The 19,220-nt window shown below is 44.8% G+C and overlaps 1 pseudogene; it reads left to right on the plus strand.

Annotated features, from left to right (window-relative positions):
- The window catches only part of LOC106586077 (glycerol-3-phosphate dehydrogenase, mitochondrial-like), a 72,430-nt pseudogene that overhangs the window by 12,863 nt on the left and 40,347 nt on the right, over positions 1–19,220 (plus strand).

Below are 19,220 nucleotides of genomic sequence, written 5' to 3' on the forward strand. Positions count from 1 at the left end.
GGTACTTACTGCTGAGGGGCTCTGTTCAGGAGCATCAGGTCCTTTTGTGTATCCTCACACTTCCTGTTAGGTCGACGAGCCCATTTTCGAAGAGTGAAATTAAGCAAACATTGTATGCCGTTTATCTCCAGATTAATTCCGATTTTTGAAGAGAGCTTTTGGCCTACTCAACCAGACTTTCCTGTGATGCTGTTGCAAATTGACTTCCTGATTGGATTCCTCCCTACTCAGTGCTGGTTTTCTTGATGATGCATGTTATTTGTGTTCACTGGGGAACAAAGCTAAACCCCCCTTCCTGCCACCTCTACCCCTCCACTGTTTCCTGTATTAAATTGAGTCAGTAGCATGTGCATGTGTTTTAAACAGGATAATATGTGGGCTATGGTGTGGCTGGAACTATACGAGAGCAGCGGTGTAGCTGGAATTGAAACCAGCAGAATTAATCTCCTGGAAAGAGAGTTGACAGGAGCCTGATTATGGGGTGTCCCCCAGTTGGCCCTCTCACGCCCCCCAGCAGACCAAAGGTTAATGCAGTCTTCTTGTTTGCTTCCTCCCCTCTACCTCCACCATTCCCCCCTCCACCACACCCTTGCCCCCTACCTTCAGTCCAGACAACATGGGTCTCCTGGACCCAGCCACCAGCGCCGGACGCGTCATCTTCTTCCTGCAATGGGAGAAGATAACCGTCGGCAGAACCACAGACTCTACCTCAGCCCCGATGTCGAAGGCGACTATGACATAGGCCTAGGTTTGAAAAATTACAGTAACTTTCCCCCCAAAAGATATCCTGGTTGGAGGATTCTAGATGTCCTGCTTATTTCTTCCTGATTCCAGGAATCTTCCAGACTTCTGGAAAACCTAGGATTTGCAACCCTACACGCATCGGCTTATGGTTTTTCACAGTGTAAAAATATAACATCTCTACCAATACAATTATTAAGATCATATTTATAACTTAATTTTTTACAAATGTTTAATAATGCCACATGTGTTGTTTATCTATATATTATACAACGGGTGGGTCTAATCCTGAATGCTGATTGTTTATAATTGCATGCCAGCCGGTTTCTATTCCACATCTGACTGTGCAATCCACTGTCTCATCAGCCCAGCCAGGCAATTTATAAACTTGATCTTCACTATAAAAAGCATCTAGATATTATCTCACATTTCTTTTAGACTAAGATTTGAATAAACCTTGCTGTATGTCTCTCCGACATTTGCAACATTGTTTCAATATTCAAATTCGATCTCCAGCTGTCCCAATGTAATGAACGTGTTGGGATGAGACAGACAGACAGACAGACAGACAGACAGACAGACAGACAGACAGACAGACAGACAGACAGACAGACAGACAGACAGACAGACAGACAGACAGACAGACAGACAGCATTTCTCAACTAGTCGAAATCATGAATCAGCTGGCATAATTTGTATAGATATATACAAATCAAATGTTATGTCAAAGAAAGAAACGTAAATAGAAAAAGTTCAAACGAGATGAAGTGCAGCTAGTTTGCAGTCTTTCCAGCTTCAGTTTGAATTGATTGTGTTTGCTGTGTTTCTATGCCAAGTGAAATTGTGCCTCATTAGCTCATTGTCATGGATGCATCCAAATAAATATCACTAGAAAACAGCTTAAACAAAAGCAAATGCAGCTACTTCGTTGTTATTCTGTCTGCATTGTTTGACGTGACTGTAAGTTAGCCGTAGTTGGCTAGCTAGCAAGCAAGGGATGAGAGCGTTGTCAGCCATATGGCAAAGGAACATTTAGAACGAACGACTGGGTCATGTCCATAAATACAGAACAAAAAGACTGAATGACTGGGTCGCGTCTCTGGCAACCGAACCAATAGAAAGAACGACCAGCCGGCTTGGGTAGCAACCCTAGATTTGTGTCATGACTATATCTTGTGAAAGGATGAAATAAATTAATCAAAATAACATTTTTTTATGAAAATATGTCAATCATTATTTGAATATGTTGGTAACCCTTTGTATAAAAGTGATAATGCCCGAGAAGACGGTGTTTGGAGGATATATTGGCACGGTTTGCCGGACCTCGACTTCGTCTCGGGCCTAACGACACCCGTGCCAATATATCCTCCAAACACCGGCTTCTCGGGCATTATCACTTAAATAACTTGATTAGCCTATATCTCCAGTGATATCAAACGTCTGGATCATTTTTTTTTTAAATCGATATGAGTGAAACGATCATATTCTATACATCATCAAGTGAATCTTGTATGGCATTATGGAAGGGGAGGCCATGATGCTAAAGCTATAGCTTGGCAATGTCAAAACATGTTTCCTTCACAAGCCATGAATCACCAGTGTGCTTTGCATTTACACTTACGGCATTATAGCCCTAACATTAGAATCATACCTAATTCATAAGACATTTATGATAATAAATACACGTCCGACAATCTCACAGTATTTTTTTCCCCTCTCTAGTTTTACAAATAGCTGATGGAGCAAGCAGCTGACTGATACAAATGGGCTAATGTGATGGCAGTGTAGCACAGTGTAGGACTTCCACCAGATATTAATTCATCAGGAGGGCACAGAGTACAGACAGATACAAATTCCTGCTTTAATTATGCATGGTACCTGCAGTCGAGAAACAGGAGACATCAACCAACACCACTTGGAGGATATCTTATAGGAACTTTATGAAGCCCTATTTGATTTCTTCCATGGTTATTTTGTTTCCGTCAGCTACAGTATAATGCCTTGCTGCCCTGTTGTTTCCCTAAACACTTAGGAACAAAATAGATTATCTGTTTTATACTCCCCTATACTCTACCTCCACATGGGAGGTTTGTTAATGAATAAGTGAAAAATAACCAATATCGCATTAAATTATATTGTTTTCGATTTGCGATTTTTATTTGGGGCCTTTGATGGCTTTGCCGACTAACTGGTTTATCAAATCCCAGGGAGACTTTATTAAATGAAGGACTGGTGGGTATCTAAACAGAATGCGGTGCTATTGATTTTTGAGAAGTGGTCTAATTGTTTTCAGTGGACAAGGGGTTGTTGAGATTATTTGATTGATTATCTTGATTCTAGTCTGCCTCCACATCCTCTCTTGGCCAGCCAATCTAATGGCACGGTAATCCCAAAGCATTGCATTGTCCGTTATTTTTAATCTGTCATCATTTGCAATATCCAGCATAAGATTAGCCCAAAAAGCTTTTTCACATTTCCTACTCATTAGCTGCCCAGCTTTCCTTTACGTCTACCGAAACCTCGAGACAGTAGTGAGAGGTGGCACCTGTACGGTACAGTAGCTCTGTCTGTATGGAGTGTATAGAGGAGGACTATGTGTCATGGTGGCTCTGCGGCTCAGGTCTCAGACCAGCGTCCCAGGAGGCTCCAGGCTGCAGCCAGCGTGCTCTGAGCTCTGGACGGCCGGGCTGACATGTGGCGTATGTCTGGGCAAGACCCTGTCTCCCCAAGTCCTGTGGTCACAGTCGGAGCAGAAGGCCCTGCAGCCCGAGAAAGACAAAACGCAAGTGTGAAGTGATGGAGCGGGAGGCCATGAGGCAGCCGACTCCTCTCCTCCGTCTCATCTCTCCGTCCTTGCCTGTGGACATGCTGCGGCTCCAGACGTGGAGTCTCCAGTCATCCGAGCAGCAGAGAAAAGGAGGAGAGGAGAGGTGGATCGTTCCAGGGGGGATTTGCCACATTGAGCAGTAGTGTCACCTCGGTGAGGACACAGTGGCCTGGAGTGGACAGGCAGTGTCTCCTCAGTCCTTCCTCCAGTCCTTCCCGTTAGGAAGTGGTCTCCATGGCTTCTCACAGTCACACCAACCTCTGAGTGACACCCAGCAGACAGCTCCAGATCCCTACTGGAACCAGACCTGGGTTCAAATACTATTTGAAAACATTTAAAATACTTTAGCTGGGCTTGATTGAGCTTGCATGCCACAATAGAACCAATAGAATAGTCACAAAGCTGCAAACGCCACCCATCTGGCTCTCCAAGCAGGCTAAAGCAATCACTTATAGTATTATAAAGATTTCAAATAGTATTTGAAACCAGGTCTAACTAACAGTGCTGCAACACTAGCACACGACTGGCCTGCTGCTGCAGCTGAAGCACTGGGCCTGCTTTGTTCTCCTACTGCAGTACGGACTGACTGGACTCTCTGGCCTGGTGGAATGTTTCCACACCATTCCCTGATAATGACTCATCCCAACAAAGGACCCATCAGTTCAACTCATATTGTCTCTCATATTTAAAAAAAAATTGCACTCTTTTTCATATTGTATCCTTCACATCCCAGACAACCCACATTTCGGCGTGGAAGAATATTTCCTTTGTTCACGGCCATATTTTCTGAGGAAGGGTAAATGTATATGTTTTCAGTGTGAGTTGATAGATTTTGGGGCGTGGACTGAAACGCCTTACTGTATACCAACAAAGTTTAAGTGAGTCAGACTGAGCCGGTGAACTCTTGAATGCAACCGGCAGGTCCCCCATGGTTAATACAGCCAGAGATGGAGACAGAGGTTTGCGTCCCAAATAACACCATATTCCCTATATAGTGCACTACTTTGGACCAGAGTTCTGTGGGCCCCGGTCGAACGTAGTGCACTAAACAGGGAATACGACGCCATTTGGGATGCAGACAGAGATGTTGTTTATCATGCATAGATCTCACTTTGCACCGGCGCTGCAAATGTGCATTGTATTCATCTGCTCCCCTTTTTAGGCAATGTGAGGCCTTCAGCCCCAGAGCTGCTCAGCTGTCATAAATGTTTTAAAAAATGCCCTTTGATAACGAGTTTGCCATTGTTTTATTCAGAAATATCAACCAGCCCATTATAGTGGCAGCATTTTTTTTTCAATCAATACACAGCAGCATATTAATATTTCATTCTTTATATGTCACCGCGATATAAAGAGAGGGTGGATTTTGTGGGGTAGGAGCTGGAACTCATTTCTTTACTAGCAGTCGAGGAGTGAGGTGTTATTTAGGAGTGAGGAGTCGAGGAGTGAGGAAAAGAGGAGTGAGGTATTATTTAGGCTTTAGTTGGGGCTGGGATGTGGTGGAATAGAGAGAGAGAGAGAGAGAGGCCTCTGGATTGCAGTAGCAGCATGCAATGATTTCACTAGATGTCCATCCCTCTCATAGCTGTGTCTCTCCTGCCATGTGTAGCCTAATGTGTGTGTGCGTGGGCTTGTATTACTATCCTCATGGGTACCGGAAATCCCCAAAAGTCCCCCCGAGGATAGTAAAACAAGAAATTCTCCCTCTTGGGGACATTTTCCACATCCCTACGAGGACAAAGGCTATTTTAAACTTAGGGGTTAGGTTTAGGGTTAGAATAAGGGTTAGGTTTAGAATTAGGGTTAGGGTTAGGGGTTAGGGAAAATAGGATTTAGAATGGAAATTCATTTTAGGTGCCCACAAGGATAGTAAAACATATGGTGTGTGTGTTAGTGTTTGTCACGTATGTCCATCTGCGCGTGTGTGTGTGTTTGTCCGTGCATGTGTGTGGGTGCGTGCATACGCCTGTGTGTGTGTCTGTGTGTGTGGTCTCACTCTATCTGGTCTCTTTGTCCTGTGCAGTGAGGAGAGGCGATGGCTTGGCAGCCTGGAGTGGTATTTTTCCACTGGTCACAGACCCCAACTCCAAGGACACTCAGTCCATCTGCAGGAATCATAAGTTACATAATCATATTGTCCACATCAGTGACAGTGGACTGGTCAACATGGCTGGTTAGTCTGGACATTCAACTGTTTCAATGCTAATCATGCTATACATATCACTTACTCTGTGTGAGATGATATAGGCCTATACTTGAATTGCAGTACTAACTAGTTCATTGCAGACAGTGTGGTAGTAACACCATGGCAGCGATTACAGCCTTCAGTATTCTTGGATATGCTGCTACAAGCTTAGCACACCTGTATTTGGGGAGTTTCTCCCATTCTTCTCTGCAGATCCTCTCAAGCTCTCTCAGGTTGGATGGGCCTACCATAAAGGCCTAATTGGCAGAGTGCTGCAGAGATGGTTGTCCTTCTGGAAAGTTCTCCCATCTCCACAGAGGAACTCTGGAGCTCTGTCAGTGGCCATCGGGTTCTTTGTTATCTCCCTGACCAAGGCTCTTCTGCCCCGTTTGCTCAGTTTTACAAGGGGCGGACAGCTCTAGGAAGAGCCTTGGTAGTTCCAAACGTCTTCCATTTATGAATGATGGAGGCCACTGTGTTCTTGGGGACCTTCAATGCTGCAGACATTATTTGGTACCCTTCCCCACATCAAAGGGTCTGAATACTTATGTAAATTGGTATTTCATGTTTTTTTTTATACATTTGCAAAAATTCTAAACCTGTTTTCGCTTTGTCATTATGGGGTATTGTGTGTAGATTGATGAGGAAATATGTTTATTTAATCAATTTTAGAATAAGGCTGTAACGTAACAAAATGTGGAAAAAGTCAAGGGGTCTGAATACTTGTATATAGTATAGTATAGCCTATAGAATAGTAGCCTATACTAACCAATAGTATTCTCATTTCACCTACATTTTATATTAAACTACTTGTTATATGCATTTCAAATCAAATCAAATTTGTTACATGCGCCGAATACAAGAGGTGTAGACCTTACCGTGAAATGCTTAGCCCTTAACCAATAATGCAGATTTAAGAAAATAGAGTTAAGAAAATATTTACTATATAAACTAAATTAAATAAATAAATTAACAAAAAACAATAACACAATAAAATAACAATGAAGAGGCTATATACGGGGGGTACCGGTACCGAGTCAGTGTGCGGGAGGATAAGCTTAGTCGAGGTAATTTGTACTTGTAGGTAAGGGTAAAGTGACTATGCATAGATAATAAAATGTGAGTAGCACCAGTGTAAAAACAAAGGGGTGGGGGGTGTCAATGCAAATAGTCCGGATGGCCATTTGATTAACTGTTCAACTGTTCTTATGGCTTGGGGGTAGAAGGAGCCTTTTGGACCTAGATTTGGCGCTCAGGTACCGCTTGCCGTGCGGTAGCAGAGAGAACAGTCTATGACTTGGGTGACTGGAGTCTTTGACAATTTTTGGGGCCTTCCTCTGACACACCTAGTATATAGGTCCCAGTGATGAACTGAGCTGTATGCACTATCCTCTGTAGCTCAGTACGGTCGGATGCTGAGCAGTTGCCATACCAGGCAGTGATGCCTATGTGAGAATGCTGTTCATTGATTAGAGCTCGGCATGCAACACCATAGTGCCCACAAAGCTCATCACTAAGCTAAGGAACTTGGGACTAAACACCTCCCTCTGCAACTGGATCCTGGACTTCTTGATGGGGCGCCCCCAGGTGGTAAGGGTAGGCAACAACACATCTGGCATGCTGATCCTCAACATGGGGGCCCCTCAGAGGTGCGTGCTTAGTCCCCTCCGATACCCACGACTGCGTGGCCAAGCACGACTCCAACGCCATCATTAAGTTTGCTGATGACACAACAGTGGTAGGCCTGATCACCGACAATGATGAGACAGCCTATAGGGAGGAGGTCAGAGACCTGGCAGTGTGGTGCCAGGACAACAACCTCTCCCTCAACATGAGCAAGACAAAGGAGCTGATCGTGGACTACAGGAAAAGGAGTGCTGAACACGCCCCCATTCAGGTCGACAGGGCTGTAGTGGAGCGGGTCGAGAGTTTCAAGTTCCTTGGTGTTCACATCACCAACATATGATCATGGTCCAAACACACCAAGACAGTCGTGAAGAGGACACGACAACGCCTTTTCCCCCACAGGAGACTGAAAAGATTTGGCTTGGGTCCCTAGATCCTCAAAAAGTTCTGCAGTTGCATCATCGAGAGCATCCTGACCGGTTGCATAATTTGCAGAGACATTCTGAAAAACAGTTGGTTTCTGTCAAGTGATATCACTGGGGGAACTACTTGCTAAACTGGTGGCGTAGGAATCAATGCAACTGAGTGCACTGGCACTGCAAACACTGCGTACGTGTTCAGCATTTTAGATCATGTAGCTACCCAATGAAATTATTTTCCAACACAATGGTCTGACACAATAGCTCAGTAGTCAAATCACATGTCACAACGTTTTGGACAATTTCCAGATGTCCGTGTCCTATGATAGTGATAAATAGATGATGAGTTGATTTGCAAGGTATAGGCCTATTCATCACTGAAATGTGCCGATCGTGACAGCTAATATCATAATAAGGACACAGTAATTGTGTAATGTAAAATATGAGACGCAGGGATGGATTAATCAGGGGATGTTCATTTAACAAACAGCCCGTTAGCTGTCCAACATCTACCCGAGCGAAAAAATTATAATATTTAAATATTCTAAATTCCAACAATTTTAAATCCAATTACTGTCAATTTTATTTGTATTTTATTAGCATTTAAGTATATTAAATACATTTAAAATAATCTAAATTGGAACACTTTTTTTGTACTTAAGTACATTCTTAGCATAAAGTGCAAAACAAATATACTTTGAATACACCTTAAGTATATTTTATGTATAGTATATTCTCATAAATTAGAAGTATACCAAAATGGTATTTGAATTCCTGTATTTTCTTTACAGATAAAGTGTATTAATAATCTGTTTCAACTATACTTTTATAATTGAAATAGACCACATTAGCGACTGTAATTAGCATGTCTAGGATACCTCAGCCAATGTTAAGGCTATTTACAAAGCAGTTGTGGCTAGAGAAGCAATTTACGAGTAACATTTATGAACATTTTTTAAACATTATGGTGATAAATTAACAGTTAAAAAAATTGTCATGTGTAGTATGTAATGTGCAATTAAAAGTACAACATTATTCAGTTGGAAAATGAACATCAAGATATTTGAACAAGCTAAAAATGAGGGACAACGTCATTTTACAAATCAAAACTTCAGCTGCAGAAAATGATGCTGGGTAATATGCCCAAAAAATGTATACGTGCATTTTTTTTAAGTATACTTTAAATATACTGCTCAAAAAAATAAAGGGAACACTTAAACAACACATCCTAGATCTGAATGAAAGAAATAATCTTATTAAATACTTTTTTTCTTTACATAGTTGAATGTGCTGACAACAAAATCACACAAAAATAATCAATGGAAATCCAATTTATTCTCCCTTGGAGGTCTGGATTTGGAGTCACACTCAAAATTAAAGTGGAAAACCTCACTACAGGCTGATCCAACTTTGATGTAATGTCCTTAAAACAAGTCAAAATGAGGCTTAGTAGTGTGTGTGGCCTCCACGTGCCTGTATGACCTCCCTACAACGCCTGGGCATGCTCCTGATGAGGTGGCGGATGGTCTCCTGAGGGATCTCCTCCCAGACCTGGACTAAAGCATCCGCCAACTCCTGGACAGTCTGTGGTGCAACGTGGTGTTGGTGGATGGAGCGAGACATGATGTCCCAGATGTGCTCAATTGGATTCAGGTCTGGGGAACGGGCGGGCCAGTCCATAGCATCAATGCCTTCCTCTTGCAGGAACTGCTGACACACTCCAGCCACATGAGGTCTAGCATTGTCTTGCATTAGGAGGAACCCAGGGCCAACCGCACCAGCATATGGTCTCACAAGGGGTCTGAGGATCTCATCTCGGTACCTAATGGCAGTCAGGCTACCTCTGGCGAGCACATGGAGGGCTGTGCGGCCCCCCAAAGAAATGCCACCCCACACCATGAATGACCCACCGCCAAACCGGTCATGCTGGAGGATGTTGCAGGCAGCAGAACGTTCTCCACGGCGTCTCCAGACTCTGTCACGTCTGTCACGTGCTCAGTGTGAACCTGCTTTCATCTGTGAAGAGCACAGGGCGCCAGTGGCAAATTTGCCAATCTTGGTGTTCTCTGGCAAATGCCAAACGTCCTGCACGGTGTTGGGCTGTAAGCACAACCCCCACCTATGGACGTCGGGCCCTCATACCACCCTCATGGAGTCTGTTTCTGACCGTTTGAGCAGACACATGCACATTTGTGGCCTGCTGGAGGTCATTTTGCAGGGCTCTGGCAGTGCTTCTCCTGCTCCTCCTTGCGCAAAGTCGGAGGTAGCGGTCCTGCTGCTGGGTTGTTGCCCTCCTACGGCCTCCTCCACGTCTCCTGATGTACTGGCCTGTCACCTGGTAGCGCCTCCATGCTCTGAACACTACGCTAACAGACACAGCAAACCTTCTTGCCACAGCTCGCATTGATGTGCCATCCTGGATGAGCTGCACTACCTGAGCCACTTGTGTGGGTTGTATACTCCGTCTCATGCTACCACTAGAGTGAAAGCACCGCCAGCATTCAAAAGTGACCAAAACATCAGCCAGGAAGCATAGGAACTGAGAAGTGGTCTGTGGTCCCCACCCGCAGAACCACTCCTTTATTGGGGGTGTCTTGCTAATTGCCTATAATTTCCACCTGTTGTCTATTCCATTTGCATAACAGCATGTGAAATTTATTGTCAATCAGTGTTGCTTCCTAAGTGGACCGTTTGATTTCACAGAAGTGTGATTGACTTGGAGTTACATTGTGTTGTTTAAGTGTTCCCTTTATTTTTTTGAGCAGTGCTTTATGAGAAAATGTTGATATAATAACCATCACATCAAAGTAAACTTGGGAGTCACATGATGATATGAGAATTACATTTTTTTTAAGGAACTCAGTCCAGCCTTACTCTTGACAGTTGTAATAGTAGAATGCATAACAGTAGTCCATTATCAGTTTTCCTCTTGTCATGTCAGTCATTGCAAACCTTAGAGAGCTATTTATAACTTGTCAGAAATGTCCAGATCAACTAACATTTTTAGATAGGTTTTTTAGCCCATAGATTTTGTAGTAATGTTCAAGTCACTCAAATGTCACATGAATACACATTAGACATGCAAAATGTGTAGAATTGCAGGAAAAAAGCTTTAAACCTAGGAAATGTTCTCCAATTCTGAAAGGGGGGCCTGAGTGAAAACAAGTAATCTAACGTTTGGGAACCCCTGTATTAGGCTACAGATTAAATAAATTATGATGAACTTCACAGGGTGGTGAATGTGCAAGGTGATGAGCTTGATGCTCCTTTCCAATAAATATCAAGGGTCTGATTCTGGTGACATGATGACCGATGCATGGCTGAAGTTTGACAAATACAAATAATATCTCTTTTATCCTTAATAATCTCACAATGTAGGTAGCCTACCTGCACTGTATCTGCGAGCTGTAGGCTGGAGTACATGCCAAGACCAGAGTGGGCACATTTGCTATATAACGCAACAGTTTTTGTGACAAAACCATCAGTAGAGTTGAAAATGCGATGGAAACCCACTTAACTTGTATTTTTCATTCGGTACCAGTGGTGTCTATTCATGGTGCCAAGGGAAGCCAGGCTTCCCCCAAAAATTAACCAAGAAAAAAAACATACATTATTTTGTATCTTTCGTCTCTCTGTGTTTCATAAATGTCCTTCAATTCGCAAGATGCTGAATGTATCTCACCGGAGAAAGCATCTGAGAGAAACGAAAGTGCGCCCCTCTGTCTTAGTATGGATTGTAAGATGGCGCCGACAGAGATGGTCACCTCACTTCGCATTCTTAGGAAACTGCAGTTTTTGTTTTTTTATGTATTTCTTACATTGTTACCCCAGGAAATCTTAAGTCTTATTACACACAACCTGGGAAGAACTATTGGATATAAGAGCAACTTACCAACATTACGACCAGGAACAAGACTTTCCCGAAGCAGATCCTCTCTTCGGACCACCACCCAGGACAATGGATCTAATCCCAGCAGCTGACTAAAAACAACGGTGACGCAGAAGGGGCAGACAGAGCAGTCTTCTGGTCAGGCTTTGTAAACGGGCATATCGCTCACCGCTCCCGAGTATACTACTCGCCATTGTCCAGTCTCTTGACAACAAGGTAGACAAAATTCGAGCGAGGGTTGCCTTCCAGAGAGACATCAGAGATTGTAGCATTCTCTGTTTCACAGAAACATGGCTCTCTCAGGATATGTTGTCGGAATCGGTTCAGCCACCGGGCTTTCTCCATGCATCGCGCCGACAGAGATAAACACCTCTCTGGGAAGAGGAAGAGCGAGGGTGTATGCTTTATGATTAACAACTCTTGGTGTAATCATAACAACATACAGTAACTCAAGTCCTTCTGCTCACCCAACCTAGAATTCCTTACAATCAAATGTCGGCCATTCAACCTACCAAGAGAATTCTCGTCAGTTATAGTCACAGCTGTGTACATCCCCCACTCAAGCGAACACCAAGACGGCCCTCAAGGAACTTCACTGGCCTCTATGTAAACTGGAAACTATATATCCGGAGGCTGCATTTATTGTAGCTGGGGATTTTAACAAAGCAAATTTGAGAACAATGCTACCTAAATTTTATCAGCATATTGATTGCATGACACGTCGGGCTAATTCTCTCGACCACTGCTATTCTAACTTCCATGATGCATACAAAGCCCTCCCCCGTCCTGCCTTCAGAAAATCTGACCATGACGCCATCTTGCTCGTCCTGGCTTATAGGCAGAAACTCAAACAGGATGTACCAGTGACGAGAACCATTCAACGCTGGTCTGACCAATCGGAAGCCACGCTCCGAGATTGTTTTGATCACGCGGACTGGAATATGTTCCGATCAGCCTCAGAGGACAACATTGACCTACATGCTGACTCGGTGAGTGCGTTTATAAATAAGTGCATTGGAGACATTGTACCTGCTGTGACCATTTAAATCGTACCCTAACCAGAAACCGTGAATGGATGGCGGTATTCGTGTAAAACTGAAAGCGTGATCCACCGCATTTAATGGAAAGAGGTCTGGAGATATGGCTGAATATAAACATTGTAGTTATTCCCTCCGCAAGGCAATCAAACAAGTCAAATGCCGGTACAGGGACAAGGTGGAGTCGCAATTCAACAGCTCAGACACGAGACATACGTGGCAGGGTCTACAGGAAATCACGGACTACAAAAACAGCCACGTCACGGATACTGACGTCACGCTTCCAGACAAACTAAACACCTTTTTGCCCGCTTTGAGGATAATACAGTGCCACCGTAAAAGACCGCTAACAAAGACTGCGCCCCCCCCCCCCCTCATTCTCAGTAGCCGACGTAAGTAAAACATTTAAACTTCTTAACCCTCGCAGGGCTGCTGGCCCAGACAGCATCCTAGCCGCATCCTCAGAGCATGCGCAGACCAGCTGGCTGGTGTGTTTACAGACATATTTAATCGCTCCCTATCCCAGTCTGTTGTTCCCATATGCTTCAAGATGGCTACCATTGTTCCTGTACCCAAAAAGGCAAAAATAACTGAACTAAATGGCTAACGCCCTGTAGCACTCACTTCTGCCATCATGAAGTACTTTGAGAGGCTAGTCAAGGATAATATCACCGCCACCTTACCGGCCACCCTAGACCCACTTCAGTTTGTATACCGCCCCAACAGGTCCACAGATGACGCAATTGGCATCACACTGCACACTACCCTATCCCATCTGGACAAAAATAATACCTATGTAAGAATGCTGTTCATTGACTACAGCTCAGCATTCAACTCCATAGTACCCTCCAAGCTCATCATCAAACTAGAGGCCCTGGGTCTCAACCCCTCCCTGTGCAACTGGGTCCTGGACTTTCTGACGGGCCGCCCCCAGGTGGTGAAGGTAGGAAACAACATCTCCACTTCGCTGACCCTCCTGCTCAGCCCTGTCCTGTACTCCCTGTTCACCCACGACTGCGTGGCCATGCACGCCTCCAACTCAATCATCAACTTTGACGACACAACATTAGTGGGCTTGATCACCAATAATGACGAGACGGCCTACAGGGAGGAGGTGAGGGCACTCGGTGTGTGGTGTCAGGAAAACAACCTCTCACTCAACGTCAACAAAACAAAGGAGATGATCGTGGACTTCAGGAAACGGCAGAGGGAGCGCCCCCCTATCCACATTGAAGGAACAGTAGGTGGAAAGTTTTAAGTTCCTGGGTGTACACATCACAGACAAACTGAAATGGTCCACCCACACAGACAGTGTGAAGAAATTTGGCCTGTCACCCAAAACCCTGACAAACATTTACAGATGCACAATCGAGAGCATCCTGTTGGGCTGTATCACAGCCTGGTACGGCAACTGCACCACTCCAAAACCGCAAGGCTCTCTAGAGGGTGGTGCGGTCTGCACAACGCATCACCGGGGGCAAACTACCTGCCCTCCATGACACCTACAGCACCCGATGTCACAGGAAGGCCAAAAAGATCATCAAGGACAACAACCACCCGAGCCACTGCCTGTTCAGACCGCTATCATCCAGAAGGCGAGGTCAGTACAGGTGCATCAAAGCTGGGACCGAGAAATTGAAAAACAGCTTCTATCTCAAGGCCATCAGAATGTTAAACAACAATCTCTAACTCAGAGAGGCTGCTGCCTACATTGAGACCCAATCACTGGAGACTTTAATAAATGGATCACTAGTCACTTTAAACAATGCCACTTTAAATAATGCCACTTTAATAATGTTTACATATCTTACATTACTCATATCACATGTATATGCTGTATTTTATACCATATACTCGGCCATCACTCATCCATATACTTATATGTACATATTCTCATTCACTCCTTTAGATTTGTGTGTATTAGGTAGTTGTTAGGGAATTGTTAGATTACTTGTTAGATTTGTGTGTTTTAGGTAGTTGTTGGGGAATTGTTAGATTACTTGTTAGATTTGTGTGTTTTAGGTAGTTGTTGGGGAATTGTTAGATTACTTGTTAGATTTGTGTGTTTTAGGTAGTTGTTGGGGAATTGTTAGATTACTTGTTAGATATTACTGCACTGTTGGAACTAGAAGCCCAAGCATTTCGCTACACTTGCATTAACATCTGCTAACCATGTGTATGTGACCAATAACATTTGATTTGATTTGATGTGTAGCATATCTATCTGATGCTGTCTGGTCAGAAAGAGTATGACATTGTTACCGCCCGTAGCATTGAATGCAAGGGAAGCCAGCAAGCATTTGGCCTCCCTTGATAAAAATAAATACAAATAATATCCAATCAGGGTTCAGCTAAACTCAGTGAGCTCAGCTGGGAATGGTCCTGGCGCACCAAAAAAAAGTGTCAAGGGAAGCCAGTTTGGCTTCAGACCTGTCAAATCACAAGCCAAACATAATTATTGACAGAAAAAAAACTTTAGCTAGCTAAAATCATCCCTAAATAAGCCATAGATGGAGATAGGGATTTGGCCTTATGGTTTTACTTAATTCTCTGTACTGGCCAATAATTATAATGGTGATTATGTTCCAACCATAAATTCATACATTGTGTCCCTGGCCTGAGAGAATGGAATTTCAACATGTAGCTAGATGTAGAAGGCTAATGTTAACTAGCTGGCCTGGCACATCATTGCCCATGAAAGGAAGTTAGGCTGGCAAGCAAGTATTTTAGCCAGGTAGTCGAGGACCACAAAAACTAAAAGTGTGTACTGTATGACAGAGTCATAGACCGTTTAGGCAACATGAAGAGGAGGATGGCATTGGCGTTTCTCTACAAGTAGGGTGAGTCAACATGTTTCTTCTGCTTGCACGCATGCACACACACCACAGACACACGCACACAAATCAGAACCATGGACAGCCACATAATATTTAGCTTAAGCTGATTGGACTAAATCGTTTTTGGTATCTTTTACAGTAGTTGTCACTGTATTAGACAAAGCAGAGGTGATTAGATGATGTGTCAGGTGTGTGTGTACTCGTAGCGAAGTCAGGTGCAGGAGAGCAGAGATTTGTGAACAGGCACACACTTTATTGAGGCAAAAGTGCAAAACTCGCAAAACAGTCACAAGAATTATGTTTAACAATAAACATCTTCGTGAAATACCACGGAAAAAACAAACCAGTCTGGCGCCTCAACAACAAACACTTAACACAAACAATCTTACACAAAGACATGATGGGAAACAGGGGAATAAATACATGTAGATTGATTGGGGAATGAAAACCAGGTGTGCAGGGAACAAGACAAAACAAATGGATACATGAAAAATGGAGCGGCGGTGGCTAGAAAGCCAGAGACGTCGCCCGCCGAATGTCGCCCGAACAAGGAGAGGAGCCGACTTCGTCTGAAGTCGTGACAGTACCCCCCCGACGCGCGGCTCCAGCGGTGTGTCGACACCAGCCTAGGGAACGACCCGGAGGGCGAGGCGCAGGGCAATCCGGCCGGCGACGGTGGAACTCACGCAGCAGTTCAGGGTCCAATACATCAGCCACCGGAACCCAGCACCTCTCCTCTGGACCATATCCCTCCCACTCCACGAGGTACTGAAGGCCCCTCGCCCGACGCCTCGAGTCCAGGATGGAACGGACGGAGTATGCCGGGGCCCCCTCGATGTCCAGAGGGGACGGAGGAACCTCCCGTACCTCAGACTGCTGGAGCGGACCAGCCACCACCAGCCTGAGGAGAGACACAAGGAACGAGGGGTCAATATGGTAATTGGGGGGAAGCTGTAACCTGTAACATACCTCGTTCACTCTCCTCAGGACTTTGAATGGCCCCACAAACCGCGGGCCCAGCTTCCGGCAGAGCAGGCGGAGGGGCAGGTTTCGGGTCGAGAGCCAGACCCTGTCCCCCGGTGCGAACACTGGGGCCTCACGGGGCCTTGCGGTGACGGTCCGCGCTGGTCTTTTGGTGCAGCGTGGCTTGCTGGAGGTGACCATGGGCGGCTTCCCAGGTCTCCTCCACGCGTCTGAACCAATCGTCCACCGCAGGAGCCTCGGTCTGACTCTGATGCCAGGGTGTCAGAACCAGCTGGTACCCCAATACACACTGAAAGGGGGAGAGGTTAGTGGAGGAGTGGCGGAGCGAGTTCTGCGCCATCTCTGCCCAGGGTACGAACGCCGCCCACTCCCCCGGCCGGTCCTGGAAATAGGACCGCAGAATCCTGCCCACATCCTGGTTCACTCTCTCCACCTGCCCATTACTCTCGGGGTGGAAACATAAACCCTCACGTCCCGAGCCAAGGTGGGCCACCAGTACTTCCCAGTCAGACAGCGCACTGTCCGACCGATCCCCGGATGACCAGAGGAGGGTGATGTGTGGGCCCAATAGATCAACTGGTCACGGACAGCAGACGGAACGTACTGACGCCAGACGGGACACTGGAGGGGAGCGGGCTCTGTACGCAACGCCTGCTCAATGTCCACGTCCAGCTCCCACACGACCGGCGCTACCAGGCAGGAGGCCGGGAGAATGGGAGTCTGATCCATGGGCCGCTCCTCTGTGTCATACAGCCGGGACAGTGTGTCTGCCTTCACATTCTGGGAACCTGGTCTGTAGGACAGGGTAAACAAAAAACGGGTAAAGAACATGGCCCACCTTGCCTGAAGAGGATTCAGTCTCCTCGCTGCCCGGATGTACTCCAGGTTGCGGTGGTCAGTCCAGATGAGGAAAGGGTGTTTAGCCCCCTCAAGCCAATATCTCCACGCCTTCAAAGCCTTAACCACAGCCAACAGCTCCCGGTCCCCCATATCATAGTACCGCTCCGCCAGGCTGAGCTTCTTCGAGAAGAAAGCACAGGGGCGGAGCTTCGGTGGCGTGCCCGAGCGCTGAGAGAGCACGGCTCCAATCCCAGCTTCGGACACGTCCACCTCAACTATGAATGCCAAAGAGGGATCCGGATGGGCCAGCACGGGAACCGAGGTAAACAGAGCTCTTAGGTGCCCAAAAGCCCTGTCCGCCACCGACCACTGCAGACGTACAGGACCCCCCTTCAGCAGTGAGGTAATGGGAGCAACCACCCGGACTAAAACCCCAGATAAATCTCTGTAGGTAATTGGCAAACCCTAAAAATCGCTGCACCTCCTTTACCGTGGTGGGAGTCGGCCAATTATGCACAGCTACTATGCGGTCACTCTCCATCTCCACACCTGATGTGGAAATGCGATACCCTTAGAAGGAGACGGCCTGCTGAAAGAACAGGCATTTCTCAGCCTTGACGTACAGGTCATGCTCCAACACATAGGTTGAAGTGTGGCTTTTTGCTGGATTAGCTTCCCCAGTGATTTTACCCACGCACTGCTACTGTTGGGTACATGGGAATTTAATGGTAAAACATTTTTTTTTATGTGCAGTACATCATCACGCGCAACCTTTTATCCTAAAAAAGTCTGTTTGATGGAAACACACAAACCCTCTGGTGGGAAAATGCACATATTGTTTTATGCAGATGTTAGAATATTCACATGAAAATATGTCTCAAATTGGATGTAACCCTAGCTATTGTCAACTTTCTCTGCACTCTTCTGAACAGGAATTTAAAAAGACCTTCAAAGCTCATTATTGGTACTGAAACTATACTTATAATGTACTATATCACTCACAAGCAGAGTTTCATTAAAACAAATCTAAGCTTCAACTTAAAAACAACTCCAAGTGTATTTGGAATGAATATACAAAATTACAATGAAAGTGTATGAAACTGAAGTACACTTTTAATGAGTGTATTTCAGTGTAATGATAGTAAACATATAGTATACTTAGACTGAAAAACAATTAATTTAAAGTACACTTTTAATAAATGTTTTGTAGTTTGATAATAGTAGATTTATAGTATACTAAAAGACTGAAAAACAATTAATTTAAAGTACACTTAATAATTATGTTGAAGTGCAATGATAGTATATTTACAGTTGAAGTGGGAAGTTTACATACACTTAGGTTGGAGTCATTAAAACTCGTTTTTCAATCACTCCACAAATTTCTTGTTAACAAACTATAGTTTTGGCAAGTCGGTTAGGACATCTACTTTGTGCATGACACAAGTCATTTTTCCAACAATTGTTTACAGACAGATTATTTCGCTTATAATTCACTATATCACAATTCCAGTGGGTCCGAAGTTTACATACATTAAGTTGACTGTGCCTTTAAACAGCTTGGAAAATTCCAGAAAAATATGTCATGGCTTTAGAAGCTTCTGATAGGCTAATTGACATACTTTGAGTCAATTGGAGGTGTACCTGTGGATGTATTTCAAGGCCTACTTCCAAACTCAGTGCCTCTTCACTTGACATCATGGGAAAATCAAAAGAAATCAGCCAAGACCTCAGAAAAAGAATTGTAGACCTCCACAAGTCTCGTTCATCCTTGGGAGCAATTTCCAAATGCCTGAAGGTACCACGTTCATCTGTACAAACAATAGTACGCAAGTGAA

This window comes from Salmo salar, chromosome 25 (genome assembly GCF_965601325.2).
Source record: "Salmo salar chromosome 25, fSalSal1, whole genome shotgun sequence".
Taxonomy (NCBI): domain Eukaryota; kingdom Metazoa; phylum Chordata; class Actinopteri; order Salmoniformes; family Salmonidae; genus Salmo; species Salmo salar.